Source organism: Centropristis striata, unplaced genomic scaffold, assembly GCF_030273125.1.
Source record: "Centropristis striata isolate RG_2023a ecotype Rhode Island unplaced genomic scaffold, C.striata_1.0 Scaffold_29, whole genome shotgun sequence".
Lineage (NCBI taxonomy): Eukaryota > Metazoa > Chordata > Actinopteri > Perciformes > Serranidae > Centropristis > Centropristis striata.
In genome coordinates, this window is record NW_026739045.1 from 48,928 (window position 1) to 58,543 (window position 9,616).

Consider the following 9,616-nt stretch of genomic DNA (forward strand, 5'->3'; position numbering starts at 1 on the left):
GTAAATACATATACACAAAAAACACTCCTGTACAAAAAAAAAAAACGCTCTGTGGTACACCATCTTTGGCAAAAAACAAACAAAAAGCAGCAAAAAAAAAAGTATCAACTTCTTTCATTAGCATACAGTTTTTTCCTATGAATTTATGGTAGTAGTGATACTGTGATTATGGATTTTGTTCACTTGATTAATAAGCCTGAAACGGAGCCGAGTGGTTGTCATGGAAACGATAGCGGTAAAAAGGAGCAAATAGTCCGAGAAAAAGACTCCACGCTACCGGCTCCAGAGTATTACCAACTAGGGCTGGGTAAAAAATCTTCACAGTAACGGTGACAAGATGATTTTAAGAGTAATTAAAGATTTTTTTATTTATCTAATTTATGGACCAGGTTTGAAGGTGTTGATAATTTGACTGCTTTTGATTCTGTCATGTTGAAGTGCTCCTTTTCTCATGGCGGAGCCTACTTGAGTCTGAACTGCTGTATAAAAAGAAGAAGAAAAAAAAAAGAAATAACGAATGTCTGGTATAGTAAGGACTTTATCTCTGCTTTCTATTTCTTATTGAGACATTTCCAGTTGTACTTCGCCATCACATCTCCATCCATGATAATACTGTTTGGTTTTCTTTAGGAGCCCTCACATTTGTTTTGTTTGATTTAAAAAAAGAAGAAAAAACAGAAAAAAGAAACTTGTATTTCCTCTCGGTTTATAGACGCAGCGCTGTAATGCATTACCTAGAAACATGTACAGTACGAACGTAGGTGGAACTTTTTTATCAGTGATTGAAGACCCACGCGGTCCATGCTTGCTATTTGTAATTTAACACAAAAGTTCTGTTGTCGGGTTTTTTGCATTGTTAATTTCCAGTTTTTTGAGGCTTGCTTTGATAGTGCCAGTGAAGTGCAGATATACTTTTTTTTTTTGGTCTTTGACCTTTTTTCTACAGGTGACTTATCCTTCATCCTCATTAAGGGCTATCACAGTGCATCAGGCATCAGACAGTGGGGAGTGGGAGTCCAAGACCACAGTGAACCAAGTCATCCACTACTAATCCTTGTCTAGAAATGGAGATTATTGCAGTATGTGCTATAAGAAGTATAGGCAGGGTGTTAATGCAAACATAAGGTGTGTGTGTAGAGAGAGTTTACCGACACTAAACCCTTTTATTTCTGTTTTTGGCCCTTTGGTGTACGGCAAAAAAGGTGTTAAGAGACTAAAAAGACAAGATAAAAACACTAAATCTGAGGGGAATCTTATCTTGTTGCATGGACAGATAATTTCACTTGACAAGATTTTTTAAATTAAGATTATTAAATCTAGAAATAAGCATGTTGAACGTTTAAAATAAGGACGACGTCACTACTGGAAGTCTTTGGGTAATTTTGTGTCTTTTTTGGTCATTTTACATCCTTTATTGATCATTTAGTTTTTTGTGTGCCATTTTGGTTAATTTAACTTTTTTGGGGGGTCATTTTGTGTCATTTTTGGTCATCTTACATGTAATTTACTCTTTTGGGGGGTAATTTTGAGTCTTTTTTGGTCTAAAGTCGTATTATTTATACGCAGGTTGAAGAAAAATGTGAATAAATATAATGATAACAACAAAAATAGCTGAAAAGAGTTTAATTGAAGAGCTGATATCTAGACATTCGACATGGTTTTATTCATAATGATTCTGGTTATTATCAGAAATGTTTCCATGACTGTAGATTGACTAAAAAGACGTGAAGTTACCGATTTTTTTTTTTTATCTTGGTAAGAAACAAATAATTTGCAGGTCACTCTGCTCGGGCCAGTTCATCACTGCTGGCAGCTTTAATTTATCTTGTTTTAAGAGTTAATGTCTTATTTTAAGTGTTCAACATGCTTATTTCTAGATTTAACAATCTTAATTTAATAAATCTTGTCAAGGTAAATTATCTGTCCATGCAGCAAGATCATTTCCCTCAGATTTACTGTTTGATCGGGTTTTTAGACTAAACACCTTTTTTTACAGTGTGCATTAAGTGGACCCAGTTTCTGGCTCTTCACTACGACTTATTTGTTTGCATCGGTATCACAGTGTTACCTGTCGTACCTCATGCAGTGTAGAAACACTTATCACTTAAGACACTACTACCAGGACAAGTATTGCATGTTTTTTTCCCAAGTATTTGACTTAATGACCATGCTTGTGGCTTTGCATGTTTTGACCCATTAACTATTATTATTGATGACCATTTATTTCTCCACTTTGTGAGACTGATTTCCTTCTTCTCGTGCAGCTGTTGGCTTCTGTTCATGCTGTTTTAAGTTTGGAAAGTAACTTTAAAACTTGATTCTGAGAGTGAATCCATACCACAGTTGGTATAATAGTGCAAGCTTGGGTTATTGTGCAATAGTTAAATTGGCAGGGGCTGCATCAAAGAAGCTCTGGGCCAGGGTACACTAATCCAAATTTAAAGGCATACTATGCAGGAATTGGCACTTACTGTTTGTAAACACGACATTTAAACTTTTCCCCTCCTTCCTGGCTCAACGAAAGTGGAAAACAAACCCCAGATTTACTACTTTTTTAGTTTTGGAAGGAGATTAAACCACTTTAAGTGCATTTCGCCTCACTATATTTGCATTCATATATTTTTTGCTATTTTCTTAGCTTTGTGCCCCAAAGGTGACGCCCATAAACGTCCTGCACACTAATAGTAGACCAATAAGTGAAAAAAACATATTTCTCTCCGGCTGTGACGTCACAAACTTTTTATTTGTAGTTTTTGTTTGTTTTTACCAAAATATAAGCTCTGATTTCATATAAAAACACCAAAAACTTTCACAGCAGGAAGTCACAAACAGAAAAAGAAAGAAAAGTAATTTGCACAACAAACTTATTAGATTACTTTTGAATGAGTCTACAGTCTTTTTTTGTCTTTTTTTTTTTTTTTTTAAAGGAAAATCCTGCATACTATACCTTTTTAAAATGTGTTCACTACACTGCTTATTGGAATCATTTTGTTTTTAGTTTAGGAGGTGATTCGGAGTAAATGAATGTAATTGATTGAGAAAACGCTACTTTTTTTGATGACACTAGTCCACATTTACAGTTTTCTTTGTTGTTTTTTGGCCAATATGCTAAATAAGTTTGCACAATCAGCACAAATAAATGATCCTGCATATTGGAACCAGTGGTCATTCTCGATTGCATTGCTATTTACAAACACTAAGTGGACTAAATGTTCTATGTCTGCAATCTCAAATGTCACTGAGTTTTTGTAGATGAACAGAAACCAAAGGCTGCAGAAAAAGTGAAGAATTAAAAACTTTTTAGATGTGCTTCAAAAATGGGAAGCATTGACTTAAAGTTGAAGTTAATGGGGCTAAAATATATATTTTTTCCAAACGCCAGTGTGGTCCTTAACTGCCATTTTGTCTGCTAAAAAATGACACTAACCTTGAGCGTAAGAAAGCAGACAGCCAACCGTTAGTTAGACTGCTGTCATAAAGAGGACGCCAGTATTTAAGTAGAGCGATATACCAGTATGGATACCCAAGTATTTATCAGTAGTTACTGTGTTACTGTGTGTTGAGTGCAGCTCACTTTAATGGTGATGAACCATGTTGTATTTTTAAAACTTGACACTACAACTCTGGCACATGGTGAAGGACTGACCGGCTGTTAGTGCGGGTTAGAAGGACTGACCGGCTGTTAGTGCGGGTTAGAAGGGCTGACTGGCTGTTAGTGCGTGTTAGAAGGACTGACCGGCTGTTAGTGCGGGTTAGAAGGACTGACCGGCTGTTAGTGCGGGTTTGAGGGGTTGAACGGCTGTTAGTGCGGGTTTGAGGGGTTGACCGGCTGTTAGTGCGGGTTAGAAGGGCTGACCGGCTGTTAGTGCGGGTTTGAAGGGCTGAACGGCTGTTAGTGCGTGTTAGAAGGACTGACCGGCTGTTAGTGCGGGTTTGAGGGGTTGACCGGCTGTTAGTGCGGGTTAGAAGCACTGACCGGCTGTTAGTGCGGGTAAGAAGAGCTGACCGGCTGTTAGTGCGGTTAAGAAGAGCTGACCTGCTGTTAGTACGGGTTCGAAGGACTGACCGGCTGTTAGTGCGGGTAAGAAGCACTGACCGGCTGTTAGTGCGGGTTAGAAGGGCTGACCGGCTGTTAGTGCGGGTTAGAAGTGCTGACCGGCTGTTAGTGCGGGTTAGAAGAGCTGACCTGCTGTTAGTACGGGTTCGAAGGACTGACCGGCTGTTAGTGCGGGTAAGAAGCACTGACCGGCTGTTAGTGCGGGTTAGAAGGGCTGACCGGCTGTTAGTGCGGGTTAGAAGTGCTGACCGGCTGTTAGTGCGGGTTAGAAGGGCTGACCGGCTGTTAGTGCGGGTTTGAAGGGCTGACCGGCTGTTAGTGCGGGTTTGAGGGGCTGACTGGCTGTTAGTGCGGGTTAGAAGGACTGACCGGCTGTTAGTGCGGGTTAGAAGGACTGACCGGCTGTTAGTGCGGGTTAGAAGCACTGACCGGCTGTTAGTGCGGGTTAGAAGCACTGACCGGCTGTTAGTGCGGGTTAGAAGGACTGACCGGCTGTTTGTGCGGGTTAGAAGGATTGCCGAGTGTTGCACAGTGTGTTTTTGACACATTTTATTAGTGATGTGCCAGTGAAGCCTTATGAACCATTGTCATTACTCTCTGAGCCCACTAGACGGTGCTCTCTGTTCAACAAAGAGCTTAAAAAAAACACACTCAATTCCCATTGCTTAAGCCTTTTTTAACCTCTTTAACCCATTTAGGTCTATAACGCCTGGAAAAAATGCCTGAAAAACCTCTGGGCGATTTTAAAATAACCCCCTAAAACCTGAAGTTTTTCTGGAAATTCAACAGAAGTGTCAACTCTTCCTACTAAATAATAGATTTTTCAGCCTCTGTAGCAGATATAAATGAAATTCAAAAAGTATTTGAGAGCTTATAGCTGTTATATCTGAGCTCCCTCCGCTATAGTCGTCTTACTCCATGATTTATAAGTTCTGGAAAAGCAAAATTGCGACACTCCCACATGTATTCTGATGCATTTCATTGGCCAAGAGACCGAAAATAGGTGGAAAAAACTACAAAGCGACGTATCCGCTTTCCCGGCTTTTATGGTAGAATAACGCAACAGCGCCTAACAGGTTTTAATGGTAGAAAAGCGGTAATGCTTTCCCGCCTTAAATGGGTTAAGCCAATAGCTCCATCTAGTGGGCTCAGAAAATAATGACAATGGTTCATGAGGCTTCATTGGCACATCACTACATTTTATCTCAACATATACAAGCCGGAGAGACGGAAGGCAAGTCTGTACGAAACTTTAAATCTCATCCTTTCATTCTTGTACGTTTTTTGAGCAATGAACAGTGGAATGACTGGATTGGTTTTTCACTACAACACACTCTTATTTATTGCCTTTCATTGCCTTTGAATAATGAAAGATGGTGTTGCCGGCCCCCCCTTTCACATCGGGGGGCCGTGGTTGTGTGATTTCCTTCCTGTGGGCTTGTTGTTTAGAATAAGTGGAATCAAACTTATCTCTTTTTTTTTGGACATCAGTGTGGAGTCAGTGCATATTTAAATCTTGTTCCCTTTTTTTGTGTTTTTCCATTTCCTGTATGATAAAGAAACATTACCAGAAATCTATTATTTAGGACCACTTGATTTATTTTCCTCACTCCAATGAAACCTGAAGGTCAATTGTGTAGTGGTGTATAAAAATGCTGTTTTTTTTCTCTTTTATTTTGTATGTAAACCAAATGTAAATGATGTATTATACTGAGTGTGCCAACCCCACTCTCTCTCTAGAGCCAGGCTCTCTCTAAGTGCCAACGCTGTGGTCGCCATCAAAGGACCACCACCTGAGAAACGCTCCCCCTTCTTCTTTTTAAATAAAAACACACCAGAGACTAAAACGGATAGATGATTAAGTACACACAAAGACTTTATTCTGTATTTAAGATTGAAGATTTAAAAGATAATCTGCTGTTTTTTAAGAAACTGTAATTATAATTGCATGTGCTGTTTATTTTGTGTTGGAAGTGAGGGCTTTGATGTTTTCATTGAAGCAGAGAAGGGGGTTCAATGAGTTGGTTATTATCGATTATTGATTTACATAAACTCTTGCCATATTTTTTTTTATGTGTTTCATGTATTTGTTTCAACCACTGTTGCCTGATCCTCATTCAAACATGAACATGACTTATGATCATTGCCGCCTTCTAAGAGAGAAACATAATGACAAGGTATCTGTTTTAAATTGAAATAAATTTGTTCCTATACTTGCTCATGGTGTGTGTGTTGAGTGGGTTTTATGATTTTGTTTAAAAATGGATATTTACAATTAGAGCTGCAACAATTATTCAATTAATCGAACGATAATCGAATATAAAATTAATTGTCAACTATTTTGATAATCGAATAATTGGTTTTAGTCCAAATTCTCTGATTTCAGCTTCTTCAATGTGAATATTTCTGGTTTCTTTGTTCCTTTATGACAATAAACTTAATATATTTTTGGTTTGTGGACAAAACAAGAGATTCGAGGAGATTTGAGCAGTTTTCACTCCATTTTATAACTATTTTTTTCTCTGATGTGACTGTGGGTGTAAATGCTCTAATTTATTGTAATTATTTATTATCTTAGCAGCTCAGTTACAAGGGAAACTGTCAGTAATTATTATAATAAAACTAAAAATAAAGATGATAACACTTTGGATGGCTCGAATAAAAGGGAATCGAATCACCATTTTATCTAACTGATAAACTGCAACTATTTAGGTTTTTAAAAAAGTTAATTTACTGTAGAAAACATGTTCAAATTTAGAAAATAATTAGTTTTCCCCTTTAACCTGATGCCTTACAAGTTTTTGAAAACAAATCAAGAAATGAAACTGAGTTAATTATCCAAATAATCACGTTGTTGTGGTGCGAAGTTTTTTAAATGTAACCTTCACATCAAAATCTGAGCTGAAAGTAGAGCTGCAACAATTAATCGATTAATCGAACAATAATCGATTATTAAATTAATCGTCAACTATTTTGATAATCCAATAATTGGTTTGAGCAGTTTTTTTAAAAGACAATAAGTCCAAATTCTCTGATTTCAGCTTCTTCAATGTGAATATTTCTGGTTTCTTTGTTCCTTTATGACAATAAACTGAATATCTCTTTGGTTTGTGGACAAAACAAGAGATTTGAGGACGTCATCTTGTGGTTTGGGAACACTCATTGATATTTTTATACATTTTATTCACCAAACAACTAATCGATTAATCCTTTAAATAATCGAAAAATTAATCGATAATGAAAATAATCGTTAGTTTACAATATAATAGGAGCATGTGGCTTTCTTGTTCTGATCACAGGATTTTTTCAAGATGAATCTCTTGCTCCTACAGGTACATCTCAATAAATTAGAATATCATAGAAAAGTTTATTTATGTTAGTAACTCAATTAAAAAAGGTGGAAATAACATGTTATATAGATCCATTACACACAGAATGAAAAATGTCTTGTATTTATTTAATATCTTATAATGATTATGGCTTACATTTAATGAAGACCTAAAATTCACTGTCTCAAAAGTTCTTCAATATTACAAAAGACCAATTTTAAAAAGTATGTTCAATATGTAAATTTTGGCCTCTGAAAAGTACATCATCTATACAACTCAATACTTAACATACATTTTGTTGTTAAAAGTCAAAGTGAAAATCATAGTGAAAATAAGAAATATTTAAAATTAACACAAAACTTCCCAAATTGATAACTTACATTAACACATTTTTTTTGTGTATTACACATTTTTTGATATTTAAGATATTAAGTAAATGTGTGCTTTATCTTATTAAGGGTGTTTTAGTTTGCATATATTTCCTGAACAGAATTCTGAACATTGTATGAAGCGGTTCAGATAAAGAAAATTTCTTGTTTCATTTTGTTGATATATTAGTTCAACATTTTTACAGAGGACATTTTAAAGTGTTTTTATTAATAAAATGTTCTTAAAATCAGGTTCAAATTTATATATGATCTGTAAAAGAGAGAGATTTCTGCCTCCGTATGAGTGGAAAAAATCAAGAAGGCCTTTGAAGATATATATTTAAAAATTCCAATCAATTTGCAAGCCAGTGTAGAATTTTAAAAAACATTACGATTTGCTATTAGAATTAAACTTTCTCCATTGATCACTTCCATTAAGGCAGTTTTTTTTCTTTTGTTATTACAAGTTTCCTGAAATGTTCTGTTGACATGTGAATGAGTCATTCTCTAATTTCAACCTTTGATTAAATTCTGAGAAATCTGCAAATGCAAATAGACAAAGTGTGTAATGTGTATTTTGGATGCTCTTTGCTTTCTTCTCCTCTGAAAGAAGACAGAAAACAGTATTTCTGCCTATCTTTTCTGCATTTAAGTGGAATCTGTATGTTATTTAGGACTTTAACTTATAAAATAATATTTTTACAGAGTGATATTGCTACTTTTACTGAAGGAAAGAATATTCTCCTCCTCTTAGTGCCCACTTGTGGTGCAAAATCCGAACAGGACATGGAAAGAAAAAATCAGATAAACTTTCATTAGTCCCACGATGGGAAATTTCACTGACAAAAGAAAGAAAGAAAAATTGCAAGTTGGTTCCATTAATATATTACATGATATACAGTGGTGGACTGTAACTAAGTACATTTAATTAAGTAGTGAATTTAAGTGCAATTTTATGTTTTATGTAACTTTATACTTCCACTCCAATATATTTTGAGTTAAATGTTTTACTTTTTACTGCACAACATTTAGCTGACAGCTTCACTTACTTTACAGGTCGAGGTAGGTAGGTAGGTAGGGTGTGTGTGTGTGTGTGTTACTGTAACTGTAATCACAGCAAAGATCAAAGGCAATCAGATCAGAGCAACAGAATTAACTGCCACCAACTGCCAATGTTCCGTAACAGAGGTGGACAGACTGGAATTTCTGGCCTCGAACAGAAAGCATTTTTGGCAAAACCATAATACCTATCATTGATCCGACTTCACTTTGAGAGTCCTGAGTTCTTCCTGAACAGCTACATATGTTTTTTTTTAAGAAAAATGAAAAAATAGCTTTGTTAGAGCCATCTAAAAAAACTGTTACATCTCCCTTTTTCATAAATCTTCCTGCGTTTTTAATATGGGAGCCAATGAGGCTGTTGGTGGTGTTGGTGGATCATCTGTGCGTCCTACGCCCAAACTATAACTCTGACAGCTTTACCAGAGGATTGTGAGGGAGAAGACTAATTTTCCTACGTTTCTATGTATAAATTATTTCTGTAGAGTGGAATTTGCGGCCTGAAGCGCAGTCTTCAAATCAATTTTTTGACAGTTTTTTCTCTCCCTCTACACTCTGGTGATGATGTCACACACTGTGACACGAACATTCCGTGCAATACACACCCATTATAATCTCAGAATCTCTCCAAAAATGATCATGGTCATTGAACAGGGATTGATAAAAAACGATATGACCTATCGAAACGTGGATTAATACACCGATACACAAGACTTGTGTCTACTGTTTAAAGTTTAAATGGAGTCTCTAGGTGAAATTATCCCGGAGAAGTAGACGTTTAAAAATCTCCAATGATTGTTCTT